The 20,000-nt window shown below is 41.9% G+C and overlaps 1 protein-coding gene across 5 annotated transcripts in view; it reads left to right on the top strand.

The window, feature by feature from the left end:
* arhgap21a (Rho GTPase activating protein 21a) overlaps positions 1–20,000 on the top strand; it is a 100,332-nt gene that overhangs the window by 12,926 nt on the left and 67,406 nt on the right. The window contains exon 1 of one of the 5 annotated variants that reach the window (XM_083543649.1): positions 15,606–15,934. The exons of the other annotated variants lie outside the window; for them this stretch is intronic. The gene's annotated coding sequence lies outside the window, so the exon portion shown is untranslated. Of the gene's footprint in view, positions 1–15,605; positions 15,935–20,000 lie in introns of those variants that run through there. 5 annotated transcript variants of the gene reach the window in all.

Here is a 20,000-nt window from a genome sequence, read left to right on the forward strand (position 1 = left end):
CTGTCCATCTGTAACATGTAACCAGGTACTGACTTTTCAACTGTAACATATAACCAGGTACTGACTGTCCATCTGTAACATGTAACCAGGTACTGACTTTTCAACTGTAACATATAACCAGGTACTGACTGTCCAACTGTAACATGTAACCAGGTACTGACTGTCCAAGTGTAACATATAACCAGGTACTGACTGTCCAACTGTAACATATAACCAGGTACTGACTGTCCAAGTGTAACATATAACCAGGTACTGACTGTCCAACTGTAACATATAACCAGGTACTGACTGTCCATCTGTAACATATAACCAGGTACTGACTGTCCAACTGTAAAATATAACCAGGTACTGATTGTCCAACTGTAACATATAACCAGGTACTGACTGTCCATTTGTAACATATAACCAGGTACTGACTGACTAACTGTAACATATAACCAGGTACTGACTGTCCATTTGTAACATATAACCAGGTACTGACTGACTAACTGTAACATATAACCAGGTACTGACTGTCCATTTGTAACATATAACCAGGTACTGACTGACTAACTGTAACATATAACCAGGTACTCATTGGTCAGTATTGGCTGGAGGCATCATTGACATTAAATAAGTTTGTCAAAGTTTGTAATAAGCTGTGTGTGTGTGTGTGTGTGTATGTGTGTATGTGTGTGTGTGTGTGTGTGTGTGTGTGTGTGTGTGTGTGTGTGTGTGTGTGTGTAGAGATAAAACCTTCTCCCGATACTGTTGTTATTTATAGAAGCGAAAGGGTTGCATGAACGAGGTCTCTCTCTCTCCAACTGGCTGGTTTCCCACAGTGGCCTAGATGAACATGTGGGCTGTGTAGATATTTAGCACTGGAAATCCTGTGTGTGTGTGTGTGTGTGTGTGTGTGTGTGTGTGTGTGTGTGTGTGTGTGTGTGTGTGTGTGTGTGTGTGTGTTCTGCAAGTTTGTCCATAGTTGTATCAGTATATTACAAAGTGAAACACTAACTCAGAAATATAAAAAAATCTTTAACCCAGTGAACGTAATGGTTCATGAAAAGGTGTGTAAAGACATTTTGGCTTTAAACTATTCCAGATTGATTGTTAGGGTGGTGCCCTGAGAGTGTGATGCCTCTCTGGAACGTCTCAAGGGGCTAATGCGTGACTACGATCTTGTAAATGACTAAGCTGTTATTCTGAGCTATCCTTCTGCCATCGAATTTAATTTTAGCCCCGGTCAGAACTGAACATGAACTGATCTCGCTGTGTTTCATCACTGAAAACAGGCTTTGTGTGCGAGCTCCAGTGCAGCTCCATGAAATATTCTTGCACCACCACCACCTGGTCACGGACAAGTGAAGGCAGCAGACCGTCAACACGCTCGCTGTCTCGCAGAAGAGCCGGAGGCCACGAGGAGAATATGCTATTGTACGTCGTCGATCGTCTGGGTTTTAATTCGACATGTGGGCGTGTGTGTGTGTGTGAGTGTGATTCTCGCCAAAGAGAAGTCTGTTAATTATTTATAATAAACCTGTGGTGAAGATCCCAATTACTGTCGCATCTGGGGACACCCAGGGGGATTCCGAGGGGCGGGGGTGATGGCTGGGGGTCTTTGTCTGCAAGCCCTCTAAGACACACACACCCACCTCTGGCAATATGCTTAGACAATTCCTGAGAGAGTAAGAGTGTGTGATAAGGTGTGGAGAATTAGAAATGATGGAGGAAAACAGGGCATTGATCGTTAACATTAGAGAGGGGTTGTGCGTAAGACGGGTTTACTGGGTTTGTTGGGTCATGGTCTGGAGGGGTGTGTTGAGTTTTTTGGGGTTTAGTTGTGATGTTCTGAGCCAAGCAATTTGGGTCAGTCTTTATTGGTTGTTTTGTGTAGTCCAGTCTGTGTTGGGGTGTACAGGGTTCAGGGTTTGAGCATGTGTGTGTTTAAGTTTGTGTTCAGTTATCTGGTGTATGTGGTATTGGGATGTGTTGTGATATTTCTCACTCTCCACTGTTTTGTATAGGTTTTTTATGATGTATAATCACACTCTTTCTCATACCATCTAAGAGAGTTTTTTACTGCCACAGTCACCCCAGGTTTCATCATCAGGGATAAATACACATCATACACTTATTTCAGTCTTTGTTCTATAATTCTCACATTCTGTAAAACTGCTTTTGGACAATCTACATTATGAAAAGTGCTATAGAAATAAAATTTACCTGAATTGAATTAAGATTTATTGTGTAGTTCTCTGATGTACTGTGTCGTTGTGAATTTAGATTTGTTGTGTTGTGTTGAAATTGGATGTGGTTTACTTGGATGTGTTATAGTGTAACAGAATGTGTGGAGTTGTGGTATGGTGTACTGTATTGTGGTGTATTGGGTTATGGTGTGGTGTATTGTGGTGTGGTGTGGTGTATTATGGTGTGGTGTATTGGGTTATGGTGTGGTGTATTGGGGTATTGTGGTGTGGTGTATTGGGTTATGGTGTGGTGTATTGTGGTGTGGTGTATTGGGTTATGGTGTGGTGTGGTGTATTGGGGTATTGTGGTGTGGTGTATTGGGGTATTGTGGTGTGGTGTATTGGGTTATGGTGTGGTGTATTGGGTTATGGTGTGGTGTATTATGGTGTGGTGTATTGGGTTATGGTGTGGTGTATTGTGGTGTGGTGTATTGGGTTATGGTGTGGTGTATTGTGGTGTGGTGTATTGGGTTATGGTGTGGTGTATTATGGTGTGGTGTATTATGTTATGGTGTGGTGTATTGTGGTGTTGTGTATTGGGTTATGGTGTGGTGTATTGGGGTATTGTGGTGTGGTGTATTGGGGTATTGTGGTGTGGTGTATTGGGTTATGGTGTGGTGTATTGGGTTATGGTGTGGTGTATTATGGTGTGGTGTATTGGGTTATGGTGTGGTGTATTGTGGTGTATTGTGGTGTGGTGTATTGGGTTATGGTGTGGTGTATTGTGGTGTGGTGTATTGGGTTATGGTGTGGTGTATTATGGTGTGGTGTATTGGGTTATGGTGTGGTGTATTATGGTGTGGTGTATTGGGTTATGGTGTGGTGTATTGTGGTGTATTGTGGTGTGGTGTATTGGGTTATGGTGTGGTGTATTATGGTGTGGTGTATTGGGTTATGGTGTGGTGTATTGTGGTGTGGTGTATTGGGTTATGGTGTGGTGTATTATGGTGTGGTGTATTGGGTTATGGTGTGGTGTATTATGGTGTGGTGTATTGGGTTATGGTGTGGTGTATTATGGTGTGGTGTATTGGGTTATGGTGTGGTGTATTGTGGTGTGGTGTATTGGGTTATGGTGTGGTGTGGTGTATTGGGTTATGGTGTGGTGTATTGTGGTGTGGTGTAGTGGATTGTGGTGTGGTCAGTGTCTGGTCTCATTAATAGTCTTGTAGCTGGAATGATCACTACTTCCTACAGAAATCCTTTGTAGAGCACATACTTTGTGCAGTGCTGCTCCTATAATAAGCTTCACTCTTTCGGGAAATTGTTTCTATAGATTTTTGGAGATTTGTCATCTTTATTCAGCCACAAGGTTGTGTGTAATAAAGTCAGGAATTGATGTAGGTGACTAGCTGACGAGGCCTGGAGTGCATCACCATTCACATTCATCCCAATAGGGTTGGAGCTCTTATATAAGGAGATCTTCTACCATATCCAACCCATGGAAAACAGATCTTCATTGAGCTGGACCAGGTTTTGAGCTTCCTCATTTAATTAAAGGGAAAATACTTTTTTTTCTTCTTTTCTACCTCCAACTAAATAAGAACGAACCAGATACAGCTCCAAAAAATTGGGTGTCCCAATACTTTTGCCACACATTGTGGCAAAAAGTTCCGAAAGGAGTTTCACTGATATTTAGGCTTCTCTCACTTGCTCTCTCTCTTTCTTTTTCTCAATGTCTTTTCTTGGCATAAAAGAAATTCCAGGCCTTCGACCCCCACAATGGCGGCCATTTCCATATGAAAGCATCTCTTGGGCAGGACGGAGGAGCTGCTTCAGGAACAGAGTGTGCACTTCAGCCAAGTCGATTCTGTTTACACACTCCAGATCACACTCGGGGAACTCGGGGAACATGCGCCTCAGTTTCAGATACCTCCGAAGTGTGCTGGTGAAATGCTCGGGTACTTCGAAAGCGGACCATGTGTGTGTGAATGTGTGTGATGGGTTAGATGGTGAGATGCTAAAAGAGAGAGAGAATGGTGTAGGGACTGCAGGAAAAACCTGAAAAGACGCAATGCAGGCAGGAAAGGGGGGAGGAGGGGCAAGTGGGCGGGGCTACGGTCCAGCACCGAGGTGGGAGGGAGTGGTTTTTTTGCCGACTGTGTAACCAAGGGAGACGTGCTGAACGTGTACACACACACACACACACACACACACACACACACACACACACACACACACACACTATGCACGTAGCAAGAAGAGGTGGCGGGTTGCCATGGTGATGGTATTCGGGAGGCAAAGGGCGCAATAGGCTGTTCAACGTTATCAGACAGAGGGACAGAGAAACAGTGTAATGGAGTGACTGTGTTTTGCTGTTTATCTCGTACCCTGTATGACCCTTCATACCCTCCTTATTCCCCTCAATATCTGCCCTCTGCTGTCTGATCTTCAGCCAAAGGAATACGAATGTCACTGCGCTCGGATCATGAAAAGCGACGTGAAGTGGACATGTGAATTGTTGGGTTCATTTACACAAAACCAGCCCCATGAAGATCTGCTTTCCATGGGTTGGATATGGTGGAAGATCTCCTTCTAAAAGAGCTCCAATCCAGTTAAGATGAATGTGAATGCTAACTGCACCCCAGACCTCCTCATCAGTACCTGACTTTACTGAAACCCTTGTAGCCAAACGAGCTTCACAAAATCTAGTGGAACATCTTCCCAGGAGATTATAATATATATTATTATTGTAAGAGTAAATGGGGACTAGATGTGGAGAAGCATGCTCAGGTGTCCACAAACTTTTGGCCTTACAGTGTATAATTGTTAACGAGTTACTTAATGGACTTCAATACACCAAATGTTTTCAAATTCTGACATGAAAGTAAGAGAATCTCTAAATGAAGGAAACTCCAGGGCTGCACGATATTATCAAAATGTACATATTGCGATATCCGGATCACGAGGGCTTGTGACAAATAGATGATTTTAATACTTCAGAAAGTTTCAGGGAGAGAACAGACGGGCAGTATGAGGTCTGGTGAGTTTGGAACCATGTAAATTCCCACATTCAGAAAAATCTCTTTTCCCCAGCAGGGGGCTGGGCTATCTTTAATCTCAAATATCATTGGCTAGTTCAGTTTGCTCCAAATGATGTCTGATTGGCTGCCCTTTATTGTACCTAGCCAATAACACTGTTTCCTGCATTTCATCAGTGAACAATCTTCATGCCATTTTTATTTAATTTTTTGGAATGTTCTGTGTGGTTCTAGAATGGCTTTGGGAAAATAAAATAAGTTCTATAAGTTCTAGAATGGTTTTGTTTGAAATAAAAAAAAACAACAAGCAAACAGAAGTATGGTTTAAGAATGGAGTTGTTTTGATTAAGCAGAAGCATTGTTCTTGAATGGTTAAAAAATTGGTATGTTTCTATCCGGGCTTTATATATATATATATATATATATATATATATATATATATATATATATATATATATAAATCAGAAGTACGCTTCTAGAATCCCACTGTTTAAATAGACAATCTGCATTGTTTCTAGAATGGCATCTAGGTTGGAATAATTTGAATAAACCCAAAAGTATGGTTCTAGAATGGTATTGTTGAAGTAATCCAGAATTCTGCCTCTAGAATGGTATTGATTGAACGGTCTGGGAAAATTGTTGTAGAATTGCTTTGTTTAATTAAAGCAGAAATTTGGTTTTAATATATAGGATTAGGATTCTAGGATGAAATCGTTCAAATTATCCAGAGAATTAGCTCTAGATTGGTATTGGTTAAATAGACAAGATGCATTGTTCTAGAATGGTATTGTTTAAATAGTCCAGAGGTATGCATATAGTTTGAATTATGTGAATAAAACCAGACGTCTGACTCATGAATGGCACAGTTTAAATAATCCAGGAAGTATGGCTCCAGAATTGAATTGTGAATTTAGCAATGGTATTTAAACAAACTAAAAAAAATCTTTTTAATAGACCAGATTCTAGAATTCCATTGTTTAAATAGACAAGACGCATTGTTCTAGAATTGTATTGTTTAAATAGTCCAGAAGTATGGTTCTTTAATGTTATTGTTTAAATATACTAAAAGTAAAGCTCTAGAATGGCTTAAAAACATAAGTACAGAAAGATGTTTCTGTAATGTCTCTGTCTAAATCAATCAGAAGTATGGTTCTAGAATCCCGTTGTTTAAATAGACAAGATGCTTTGTTCTAGAATGGTATTGTTTATATAGTCCAGAAGGATGTATATAGAATGGAATTAAATGAATAAAACCAAAAGTATGACTCTAAAATGGCACTGTTTAAATAAGTCAGTTGTTAGAGAAGGAATGTACAGCGGAGGAATAAAGGCAGAGTGGACGGAGAGGACGATTGGAAGAAATACAGCAAGAGGGAGGGTGTGTGTGTGTGTGTGTGTGTGTGTGTGTGTGTGTGTGTGTGTGTGTGTGTGTGTGTGTGTGTGTGTGTGTGTGTGTGAGAGTGAGACACAGGCTGTGTGTTTGTGTGTGTATATCCCTGAGTAAAAAGGAAATAGAGGGATAGTGGGTGTGGTGTGTGTGTGTGTGTGTGTGTGTGTGTGTGTGTGTGTGTGTGTGTGAGAGTGTAAGAGAGATAGACAGACATATTGTGTGTGTGTGTGTGTGTGTGTGTGTGTGTGTGTGTGTGTAAGAGGGAAACAGTGTCTTTATTGAGTGCAGCTGCACTGGGGTGTGGTCCTCGGTCTGGAGACCCACTGAGCTCAGAGTTTCTCAGCCTCGTGCCAAACGTCTGCTCACCTCTCCGTGTGTGTGTGTGTGTGTGTGTGTGTGTGTGTGTGTGTGTGAGAGAGTCTTTTAAGGCTGGGTGATGGGTTGTGTGTGTGCGTGTGTGTCTTTAGTCCCCACCCTGCTGTGAGCTTACATCAGAACCCAGACATGTTCGCTGTGCCAGTAAAGAGGTTCTTCAGCTCCTAAATGCTAACAGTATTTAAGGGCTAATGGTGAACCGATTAGCATGATGTCATCAAGTCCAGCCTCTTAATGAACAGAGTCAGTCACTTTGCTGATAAAGGTGTACTATGTGGAATTCCTGACCAGTCAGAATCTTTCACTGTCTCTGTGAAACAACCTAAAACTTCATTATGATGCAGCTCTAGAATGAATGGTGAACTGGACTGAATGCTTTTGTTCCATCACTGCTGGAACTTTTATTGTGGTTCTAGAATAGTGTGTTAGATAGGACACTTTTTTTTACATCATTGACAGGTCTAGAATACTGTTGGAACTTTGCAATTCAAACACTGAAACGTTCAAAATTGGTTCTGCAACATGAATTTTAGATCGTATTAGACCACCATTCCTGAAATTCCAACCGTGGTTCTAGAGGTTAATTGATGAAACCGTCTACATGTTATTGTTATATTAACTGGTGAAACTATTGTGCTTTTCTACTGCCTAACTGTTTTGAGATGCAAATGTTACATCATTATTTAAACTTTCAGGGTGGTTCTAAAGTGGCATTATTTAAATAGACTAGACAGCACTGTTCATAAATACTCTCAGTGTGGTTCTAAAATGGCACTGTTTTAATGGAAAGCAATTGTTCTAATTTTTTCTATATAGTTCTAGAATTGTATTGTTCATATATACTAGAAGTATGTTTCTAGAATGGTATTTTTTAAATAGACTAGGCAAAAGTGTTCATTCCTCAATAATACTCACAGAGTGGATCTAGAAGTGTACTGTTGACTGTACCTAGACATGTTGTATGTCAATGGAACTTTCAATATGCTTCTAGAGTGGTATCTTTTAAATAGACCAGTCTATCAATGGAAGTCTTAAAGTGGTTCTAGAATGAAATTGTTTAAATAGACTAGACAGCAATGTTTATTCCTAAGTGGTACTCTCAGTATGGTTTCAGAACAGTCTCATTTAAATTGACCAGCCAATCAATAAAACATTCTGTGTTTTTCTAGAATGGTCCTTTTTAAATAGACTAGGTCATCAATGGACCTTTCAATGGGGTTATAGAATGGTCTTGTTTACATAGACCAGGTAATTTGTTTATCTTTCAGTATAGCGCTAGAACGGTCTTGATTAAATAGCCCAGGCTATCAATGTAACTCTCTAAAATGGTTCTAGAATGGTTTCTTTCAAATAAACCAGGTCAAACTTTAAGTGTGTTTTTTAGAATAGTCTTGCTTAATAGATCAGGTCATCAAAGGACCTGTGTGTGGTTCTAGACTGGTCTTGTTTAAATAACCCAGATCATCAATGGACCACTCATTGTGGTTTTAGAATGGTCTTGTTTAAATGGACCAGGTCATCTAAGGGCCTTTTAGTGTGGTTCTAGAATTGGATCTCATGGCACTGTTAGATCTTCTGTGCATATATCTGGAGAGTAATCCTTTGAAATGAATGTACATAATGACATCTGGCATATAGTTAATGGAACTCGCATTCACAGGTTGGATGGTACTCGTCCAACAATTGTCAACAAGGTGCATCATTGTAAGAACTGCAATTTCAGGAATAGTTTTGTGTTTTAAAGTGGGCTCGAGATGGCTCTAGGATTGTTAAACGGTACTAGATACCACTGTTGCTTCATAGCTAGGTTCTAACTCTCACTTCGGTTCTAAAATCTATTTTCTGAATCGATGGATTGCAGTTCTAAAATGCAGCACTGTTGATCAGAAGGTCACGGGGTCAAATCAACAAGCTGCCATTGCTCTTGAGTAATGCCCTTAACCCTAAACTGCTCAGTCATATAAATGGGATAATTGTCGCTCTGGATAATGGTGTCTGTCAAATGCCCTAAAAGGACATGATGTCTAAATGTTACAATAGCTAGCATCTGCATCGTGAACCACCTTAGACTTTATATGGAGGTGAAATTCAGGCATTGGACTCAATTTCAAATCCCAGCACCACCAAGCTCTGGATAAAGGCATCTGCTAAATGTTGTCAATGTTTTAAATGTATTAAATGGCTATTTTAGGTCAGAAGAGGGGGTCGAGTGGTGGTTCTAGAATGGTATCTTCCTGTATCCGTACCCTGACCACAGAGGTTCTCCGAGGTCTTGAATGTTCTGCAGGCTGGGCGTGATGTTGAGGTTCACACAGGGAGAAGAAAAGCTGGAGAGAAGCAGTAGTGAATGTGGTGTTTGTGGTCCTCCGCTGTAACACCTGTTATTACCGAATTAAGCTGTAAATCCTTGCAGTTTTACAAGTTTGTTTGGAGTCTCAGTGTGGTCTGGGGGTTGTAAAGGTTCCTCCACGTGTCTGATCTGAGCACGCGAAGCGATACCAGCGAGCGTGGGAATAAAGAAAATGACGTGGAATGCAGCGGAAACATCCTGAACAGAACACTCCAGAACTTCTTTTCATTCATGGGTTCCCTTTAAAATGCAGGGTGTGTTTGTGTTTAAATCGAAGCTGAAGTGAAGCAGGAAGGACATTCGGCATTAACACACACACACAAACACAAACACAAACACACACGCGCACACACACACACACACACACACACACACACACACACACACACACACACACAGTTGCACGGACGTTTCCAGTCACAACATTCCACACACTTTTTTATAGCGCAGGCCTCAAATGCTTTTAATCAGCAGGTCACGAGGCGGTTCAGCTGTTCTTCAGTTGGACTGGGAGTGGAGCTCCGAGGAGGAGGAGAACCTACACACTAATGATGAACAGATTTCACTGGACTCTGCCCTTTACATTACTTCATCTCCCTCTGAGGGATGGACAGAGTGAAATAGAGAGAGAGATGGAAAGGGGGACAGTAAGGAGAGAGAGAAAGAGAGAGAGAGAGAGAGAGAGAGAGAGAGAGAGAGAGAGAGAGAGAGAGAGAGAGAAGCAGACAGACAGACAGACAGACAGACAGATAGATAGATAGATAGATAGATAGATAGATAGATAGATAGATAGATAGATAGATAGATAGATAGATAGATAGATAGATAGATAGATAGATAGATGAGAAAGAGAGACAGGCAGAGAGAGAGAGAGAGAGAGAGAGAGAGAGAGAGAGAGAGAGAGAGATAATGTAGGGACAGTAAGAAATGAATTATCGGGGTGTTATGATGAATGTTCTGGGTGGAAAGGATCAGACAGCATTATTACATCACCAGTGGAACCTACATCATGGTTCTAGAATGTTATTATTGGAATGGACCAGACAACACTGGGACATTACGAATGGAGACCCTGAATTTGAGACCAGCCTTATGAAAGTGCTTGCGTGTGTGTGTGTGTGTGTGTGTGTGTGTGTGTGTGTGTGTGTGAGATGCTGTTGATGTGAGAATGTCTGGTTTGGAGAGTGATGAATGGTGTACATGATCAGTAATAACGAGGCTTTTATTCTGCAGTAAAAAGATTCTTCCTTTTGATTGGAAAATCAACACTGCTGGGTGAAGAAGGATTCTCCAGAAGGGGTTCTGATGTCGATGTTTGCTCAACTTCTTCATGTGGTTTGAAAAAAGTGGACACAGTTGGCAGACAACTTCTCAGTGGTTCTGTTTAAAGAGATCATGTTGAATAAATTTTTCGCATCCTGAATTTGACTTAATTTAGGTTCTGATTTCTTTTGGTTGGATCCTATTTGAGTTCTGTTTGAGTTCTGTTCGAGTGTTTTTGATTTCTGGTTGAGCTCTGATTAAATTTAGCGTTAGTCTTGTGCGAGTTCTGTTTACGTTCTCTTTGAGTTTTGTTTGAGTCTTGTCCTGGTTGTGTACCATTTAAATCCTATTTGAGTTCCCTTTTTAATTCCTATTTGAGTTCCCTTTGAGTTCTGATTGAGTTGAGAACTTTCTGGGGTTTCATTTGAGTTCAGTTTGATTGCTGGTTGAGTTCAGTTTGAATTCTGGTTGAATTCTGTTTAAATGTGGTTCGTCTTGTTTGAGGTTTGTTAAGGTTTAGATGTTAAGTTTTGTGTTCTCTTTGAGTCCATGTTGAGTTCATCAGTTTAAGACCTTTTGAGTTCTGATTGAGAACTTTTTTTGAGTTATGACGGCATCAGTTCTACAACAGCACTAGCGTCGCAGGTAAGGGCAGGAAGTCAGTGGATGCAAGGTGGCATGGTTTGGTGTGTTTGTCATTTTAATGCTAGTCCTCATTCATTATAAGCAACAGTTGGATCTTCCAGGCAGGAGATGTTTCCTCTAGTGGAATATCACAACATGTTTTTTAACCGAAAGAAAGACGGAATTAAACAGTTTGTGTGAAGAAATCCTGTGTTCTCGCCATGTTGTGTGTGACGGTAAAACCACAGTGTTTAACTTGTGGTAGAAGATGTTGGACTTAAAACTGATGTGTGGTTTATCGGTTTGGTTTCTGGTTTCTGCCTCTGAATCGAGGTTTGAATAATGATCAGTCTTCTCGTATGGCATGCCAGGACTCACAAATCCAGGATTTCATTCTGTTTCGAAACATCAAGTGGCAGAACACAACATTAGCTAGCAGTTTAGATGCTAGAACTTAGTCCGTCACTTATCCTCCCTCTCCTGTTCTCAGATTCAAGACCGCTTGGGTGATTAATCAGATGCTCTTGCTCACCAGCACCCCCGAGGGCTTGTCTCCTCCCCCTTATCCTGGGCATGTGGATGTCACTGGTGGGACCATCTGGCCTTCATTCGGGGGTTGAGATGGGCCAAATGAGCTTTTTCTGCCTCCGCCGAACCTGCTGCGAGAGCTATCCAGCTGATTGTGCTGATGATTAGCTTAGCGCGGATCTGGAACGCGCTCGTGGTTTTGGCTACCGTCGATCCCGGGGTCGTGTTCTGGTTGATGTGGTGTAACGAAAACGAAACCCACCTACGGAAACAATATTCTACGATTGATTGCAAAATGCTCTGTGACATCAATTGTTCCATTTTCTCCACTAATCAGTCAAGAAGTGGAAGATCACGTTTCGAAAATTACGATTACGTGTGTGTGTGTGTGTGTGTGTGTGTGTGTGTGTGTGTGTGTGTGTGTGTGTGTGTGTGTGTGTGTGTGTGTGTAAAATCAGGTCTTCTAAACAAATTGTAGCATTCCACTACTCTAATTAAAGCTTCCATTCTAAAACACATTCAAACACACCATATGGACAAATGTTTATGGACACTTGATCATATGATTCCACATTTAGTCCCCATTAGGAACCTCCACTCTTCTGGGAAGATATTCCACTAGATTTTGTGTGGATGATTGTGCTCAGTTAAAATCAAGGCCATAAGTAAGGTACTGATTTATGTGAGGTGAGGAGGCCTGGGGTTCAGTCAGTGTTTACCTTCATCCCATTCAGTCTGGAGTGGAAGACAACCTGCTCTAGAGCTCCGACCCTATTGGTATGAATGTAAATACTGACCGCACCGTAGGCCTCCATGGAAATCAGATCTTCATAGAGCTGGATTTTAATACAATTCACCTTTACAGTTGTGTGGCTCCAATTCTGTGGAAACAGATTGGGGAAGAACCACATATGACTGGAAGTGTCGGGTGTCCCAGTAGATTTTTCAGAGAGAGAGAGAGAGAGAGAGAGAGAGAGAGAGAGAGAGAGAGAGAGAGAGAGACAGAAAGACAGACAGACAGACAGACAGAGAGAGAGAGAGAGAGAGAGAGAGAGAGAGAGAGAGAGAGAGAGAGAGAGAGACAGACAGACAGACAGACAGACAGACAGACAGACAGACAGACAGATAGATAGATATGATTAAAGATGGATGGACAGACAGACAGGCAGACAGATATGATGATAAACGGATGGATGGATGGATGGATGGATGGATGGATGGATGGATGGATGGATGGATGGATGGATGGATGGAAGGAAGCATTACCTCTGAGCCGGCCGTATGAAACACTATGTAGTGGTGATGTGGATATTTTTCAGCCATGTTGTATTGAATATTGTAATACAGTATATTATATCATCATTCATGTAAACGCATGAATAATGTATGGTGATGTGACAAAGTCGAGGTGAATAATCTTTTCTCTCACCAGGGTTTATTTATGGGACAGCTATTGATTTATTCTTTACTTAAGCTGGAAAACAAACGAGAAACCGAGTCCAGTCTTTTACTGCACCCTGTGAGAGCCAGGACCTGTGTGTGTACGTGTAAAGTGTGTGTGTACGTGTAAAGTGTGTGTGTACATGTACAGTGTGTGTGTATGTGTGTGTGTGTCAGAGAGAGAGAGAGAACATGACCATCCTCGCACAGCTTTCATCCCTGGTGTGTACCTGTACACAGGTGAGCTGATTCTCAGCTGATGGCTGACCTGCTCTTTCATCATCTCCACTCCTGCGGTTAGTAATGAGATTCCTCACATTCTGCCACACAATGACTTCATTCTCTACTTCATGTCAGGTTCCGAGTCATCCAGGAAGTCCTTCGAGAAAAAGTCAACATTGCAGGACAGAAGGGTCTCATCTCTAAGGAGGCTTTGAACGTTGTTTGCGGTGCGCATTGTTTCAAAGTTCAAAGGAGTCAGGTGAAAGAACAACCAATCAGATTTGAGTACATAAAAAGAAAAAATGAAAGAGAGAAAGAAAAAGCTTTGTGAGGATTATTTCAGCTCTGTTTGTGTTGCATTGGACCATATTATCTACAATAGGTATCTCCACACCCCAGAAGTCTACTCGTCAGGAACTGATGTAGGTGAGGTGAGGAGGCCTGGGGTGCAGTCAGCGTTCACATTCATTGTTCACTCTGGTTGAAGCTCTATAGCAGAAGACCTTCCACTCCAACCCATTTGAAGCATATTTTCCTGGAACTGGCTTTGTGGAACAGGTTTTGGTCTCCTAGTTCAAGTGAAGGGAACATTTCCTGCTAGAACATCCAAAGATGTCCTACACAATAGCATGCCTCCAAGTTAACAGTTTGGTGAAGAACCACGCATGGCTGGATTTTCAGGTGTACAAATACTTTTGTTCAAAGCTGTACCATGTCTCAATCAAACCTCGTCTGTAGCAATTCTCCATCAGTCGTAGACCCAGCTTGGATTAGCAAGCAAAGCATAAATAAGAGTTTGAGAGAAACATCTGCTTTTAGAGTGACTCTTCAAAATGCACGAGGAATGTGAATCCATCCAGCTGTTCTTCAAGTGTCTAACTGTGGAAAGGCAAAAATGCTGGCTTTTAAAGAAACACTGAGGTGGGGATCATCATTTAGATGGTCCATCATGACCTCGTCAAGTTCCATTGCAGTAAAGGTCATGTATCCTCATGTTTGGATTACGGTGGTGCACTGGTTATTGCCTCACAGCTCTATGATCCTCTTCAAATCCTGACCTCGGGTTACTTTCTGTACAGAGTTTCACTTGTTCTTCCTGGGTTCCTCCAGGTTCTTTGTTGCTTTTCCTTATCCTGCACCTTAAAAAAACATGCCAGAAGGTAGACTGCAAATAAGGCATGAATGATATGGGCTGGTGGCCCATGCTGAGGGTATTCTGCTTCTATGTAGACCTCTCGTGGATTCTAACCTCTAGGTCATTATATGCTAATCATCTCTTCCTGATTGAGTGTTTGGAGCCTGGTCTGGCCCAGACCTCGTCCACCTTCTGAGAATAAAATAGGGGGATAACTATACATGAATTAGATCCAGAGTGACTGAAAGTGCGAGTGAAAGGTTCAGGATGCCTCGGCTCTCGAGAAACACAGCTCTGAGTCATCGAGCTTGCAGACTGCTCTGATTCACCTGATTCAGCATGTGGGCTAATTATCAGTAGCAGCTTAGCGGTTAAGGTTGACTGGCTTTGAGAAGAGATACGGTGCAGCAGTTTCAACCCTGATGATGACTAGGAACAGTCCTGCTGTTTAGGAGCAGCAGCACCAGAGCTTAAGTCAGAGCTTTGGGGCTTTACTGAGAGGAACAGCCGGGGAAAAGCACAGTGTGTACTTGGCTGGTTTCTCTCTGGTCTCTCTCTGGTCTCTCTCTGGTCTCTCTATGGTTTCTCTCTGGTTTCTCAGTTTCTGGGTTCCTGGTCAGTCACAAACCTCTGTCTCTTCATCTAAATACAGTTTAAGGTGAGCTAGAAGAGTGTAGTACAGTAACACAGTGTAACTTTACATAACATCCAATCTGTCTATCTGTCTATACCTCCTTCTGTCTGTCTTTACCCTTTATCTGCCTTTGACTTAATATGTACATCTGCCAGTCTGCTTTCCATCTCTCTATCTCTTAATTTGTTTTTCTCTTTCTCTATCTATCTATCCATCTGCTACGTCTCTATGTGCATGGGTGCTAATCAGTCTTTGTGTTTTCTTGTCTGTTTCTCTATATATCTATCTGTCTGTTCTCCTGCATCTCTTTCTGTCTGTTTAAATTTCTCACCATCTGTTGATCTGTCCATCTACCAGTTTATCTTAATAACTTTAGGAGGGTGGTATTTCACTGTAGCGGCGGAACGCTGTGTTTCATTCCTTCTTTTGGCTGAATTTTCAACTCATTTACAAGGTCATTGCCAGCTGTTACGGAGAACGTGTGAGTCTCGTTTGAGTCTCGACCGAGTGACTTGTTCTGGAGAACAGCTCATCGCCATCGTACGTGATGAAGAACGTGCTCTTGCACAAGCCGAGCTCACAGGCAAGCTGAGTTTCTCTCTGACTGAACTTCCACAAAGTGATGCAACTCGGAAAAGGAAAAACATTCCGGCTCGTTCCGAAGCGTGCGCCACACACACCGCCTTCATGCGGCTGGATTTCTTCCCGAGGTGTGTTTTTAACCTCCCCAGCGAGCCGGCATCATCCAAAAACCACGAGAACCCACTGTTAGTTTAGTCCTCTAAAACACCTGAACCCCTCAGGAGTCAGAGCTTCACCCCATCCACATCACTTACCGTCTGTGTGTATTTGAGCTATTATTCACTCTCTGCATGGCGTGCAGGCGCTTTATCTCCGCACATCTGCACTGCTTCATTACGCCCTGATCAGAACTACAGTAAAGTAAAACCATGCACAATCCAGATGTTATCAGGTGTTGTTCAAAAATACAATTACTGGATAACATTTGATGGGTTGGAGCTCCACAGTAGGAACTCTGTAGCAGATCTTCTACAACCCATGTTGGAGCATTGGGTGTGTTTTTTACCATCCCAGAGTTGAAAAGACCGGTTGTTAAAAAAAAAATTGAAAACATTAAAGACATCTATCTATCTATCTATCTATCTATCTATCTATCTATCTATCTATCTATCTATCTATCTATCTATCTATCTATCTATCTATCTATCTCTCTCTCTCTCTCTCGCTCTCTCTCTCTCTCTCTCTCTCTCTCTCTCTCTCTCTCTCTCTGTCTGTCATTTGTCCAAATCTAAATACCCCTCATTGCTTCTATATAGAATTGAGACAGTCAGGTGGTAAAATAAAAAAAAAATTTGAAAACATTTGACATCTATCTATCTATCTATCTATCTATCTATCTATCTATCTATCTATCTATCTATCTATCTATCTATCTATCTATCTATCTATCTATCTATCTATCTATCTCTCTCTCTCTCTCTCTCTCACACAATCCATCTCTCACACTCTTTCTCCCTCTCTGTGTCTCTTACTCTCCCTCATTCTCTCTCTCTCTCTCTCTCTCTCTCTCTCTCTCTCTCTCTCTCTCTCTCTCTCTCTCTCTCTCTCTCTGTCTGTCTGTCATTTGTCCAAATCTAAATACCCCTCATTGCTTCTATATAGAATTAAGAGACAGTCAGGTGGTAAAATTAAATGCTGAGAGTGTGAGAGTATTGAGAGGGAAACACACACGTTGGCCAGTTGAGGCCCATTCAGGGGTACCATGTGCTCAAACTCCGACCTTGTTTACACTCAACGGGGAAAACACCAGCCCAGTATCCAGGGGAGCTAATTTCAATATTACACACACACACACACACACACACACACACACACACACACAGGCGCATATTTCAAATTGCTTGTTAGTTTTTCTTCTTTTACATTTTCTCCTTTTCTTTTTGCTTTCTGATCCACTTTAATATTGTTTTTATTTCTGATTCAGCTCTTTAACCACAACACTCCCTCCCTCTCTCTCTCTCTCTGTCTCTCTCTCTCTCTCTCTCTCTCTCTCTCTCTCTCTCTCTCTCTCTCTCTCTCTCTCTCTCCCTTTGTCTCTTTCTCTCTCTCTCTCTCTCTCTCTCTCTCTCTCTCTCTCTCTCTCTCTCTCTCTCTCTCTCTCTCTTTCTCTCTCTCTCTCTCTCTCTCTCTCTCTCTCTCTCTCCCTTTGTCTCTCTTTCTCTCTCTCTCTCTCTCTCTCTCTCTCTCTCTCTCTCGCTCTCTTTCTCTCCCTCTCTGCCCATCTTTTCCGATCTCTGTGGCTCCATGGTGAAAGAGAAAAAGGAAAATGAAAACCGGTGGTTGTTGTGACTCAGAGTTGCGGTGTGTGTTATAGAGTTTACACACCAGAGAATTGGACAGATGTTTTGGCAGATGTGCTCGTTTTTCACCGCCACACTCTCAGGCCTGCTGAACAGAGGGTTGGGCTTTCTCTACAATACATCCAAACCCGATTCCAAAATATCTACTTTCTCTGAGTCCAGCAGAAAATAAGTCATTAAACACACACACACACACACACACACACACACACACACACACACACACACACACACACACACACACACACACTCACAGTCGTACAGTGGTTTGTAAGGAAAGAGAATAGGTGAAGTGTGTCTTTCTGTAACATTTAGTGTGTGTGGAGGCTTAGTGTGTGTGGGGGTTCTAGTGTGTATGGGGGTTAAGTGTGTGTGTGGAGGTTTAGTGTGTGTGGAGGTTTAGTGTGTGTGGGGTTTAATGTGTATGGAGGTTTAGTGCGTATGAGGGTTTGGTGTGTGTGGGGTTTAATGTGTGTGAGGTTTGGTGTGTATGAGGGTTTGGTGTGTGTGGGGTTTAGTGTATATGCAGGTTTAGTGTGTGTGGGGTTTAATGTGTGTGGGGTTTAGTGTGTATGCAGGTTTAGTGTGTATGAGGTTTTGGTGTGTGCGGGGTTTAATGTGTGTGGGGTTTAGTGTGTATGAATTTAGCCATGTTTATATCTGGGTAACTTTCCCTTTATCTCACACACACACACACACACACACACACACACACACACACACACACACACACACATGGCTGGTCAGTGGTTTAAAGGTCAGCAGCTGATTGAAGTGAAGCACCTGTGGGGTCAAAGAACTTTCCTGTTCAAACACTCGTCTGTGTATTGTGTTCGCTTTGAAGCCTGTGTGTTTGATGCACCTCTGGAACAGTGTGTAAAGGTCTCGCTTTTATATTTATTGATGAATAGACTACGAATAAACGACATTCCTTCGCAGCACAACAGTCCTCTCTCTTTCTCACTCACACAGGCCAGACACACGTGCACACACACACACACACACACACACACACACACACACACACACACACACACACACATTACAGCATTGTGCAGAATCTGAACCACGTTTCCATACTACACTGTACCAGGCCCAGTGAAACCAGTGTACACTAGGTGTGTATTGTTTTCCAGCATATTGTGAGAAAGAGAGATTATGGAACTGGGTGGAGGTACATACAGTACGGTGAAAATAATTGTGGGAAGTGTCTGAGACAATTCTCTTTAAACATATTGGCATTTAAATTTCCATTTGCTTCTCCTTATATAAAAATTCCTACCCCTTTAAATATGCTAAATCCAAACCCCCAAACCCAAATGCAACCTTCATAGGCTTAATCCCACCCCTAAATATTTTTAGCCCCTCTTAAATTTTAGATATCAACTTCAGATAGCATTCGACCAAACCCTATACAAGACCTCCCACTTTAACAGGTCTACCTCTTCCCTAATCTCTGTCTAATTCTTGCTTGTCCCCCAATCAAACTAACTCCCTCAACAAGCTATTACTAGTGTCTAAACCATAGCTCCTTCCTCAAACCTAAAACAAATCCTCATACTTAACAAGGCCAAAATACTCCCTAAACCCTAAATAATTCCAGCTTTTCCCAAAAAAGGTCTAACTAAGCCTCTTTCACTTAAACACATCGACTCCTTCCCAAAAACCTCAATAATCCTAGCTCCTCCTCCAATCCTTAAACAGACTAAGCCCCTCCCACTTAACTTGGCCTAATGCCTCTCTAAACCCTAAATGATTTTAGCTCCCCTCCCTTGTTAAACAGATTTAACTCCTCCTCAATCCATAAATAATCATAGCCCCACCTAACCCCCACCCCCAAATTCATTACCACACTTATTTTCTCTTCCCTTAAGATTTCTAACTTCTTTAAAACCCTAATAATCCTAGCTCCTTCTCCAATCTTTAAACAATCTGAACCTTTCCCACATAACTTGACCTAACTCCTTTCTAAACTCTAAATGATTTTAGCTCCTCCTTCAAATCTTGAAAATACAAAACCCCCTCCCACCTTAACACATCTAAATTCTATTCAGAACCTAAATATTCTAGTTCTTTCCCTAAACCTTAAATCCCTCCCTTTTAAACAGGTCTAACTCTCTCTCCTCTCCTAGCTTTGTTGGGAGCGATGTTAGGAAGCTGGGGTCAGAGCGCAGGGTCAGCCATGATACAGCACCCTTGGAGCACAGAGGGTAAATGGCTTTGCTCGAGGCTCCCAAGAGTGGCAGCTTGGTGATACTGAAGCTTGAATCCTGAGCTTCCGATCAGTTACCCAGAGCTTTAACCACGGATTTAACTCCTCCCAAATTCCTGAATATTTCTAGCATTTTCCCATAAACATACCCTTCCCTTTTAAACAGGTTAAGCTCCTTAAATCTCTATTTAATCCCAATGTCTCACCTAAATCTACACTCTCAGACCTTAAATAATCTCA

Source organism: Silurus aristotelis (assembly GCF_946808225.1).
Source record: "Silurus aristotelis genome assembly, chromosome: 1".
In the NCBI taxonomy this organism is placed as follows: domain Eukaryota; kingdom Metazoa; phylum Chordata; class Actinopteri; order Siluriformes; family Siluridae; genus Silurus; species Silurus aristotelis.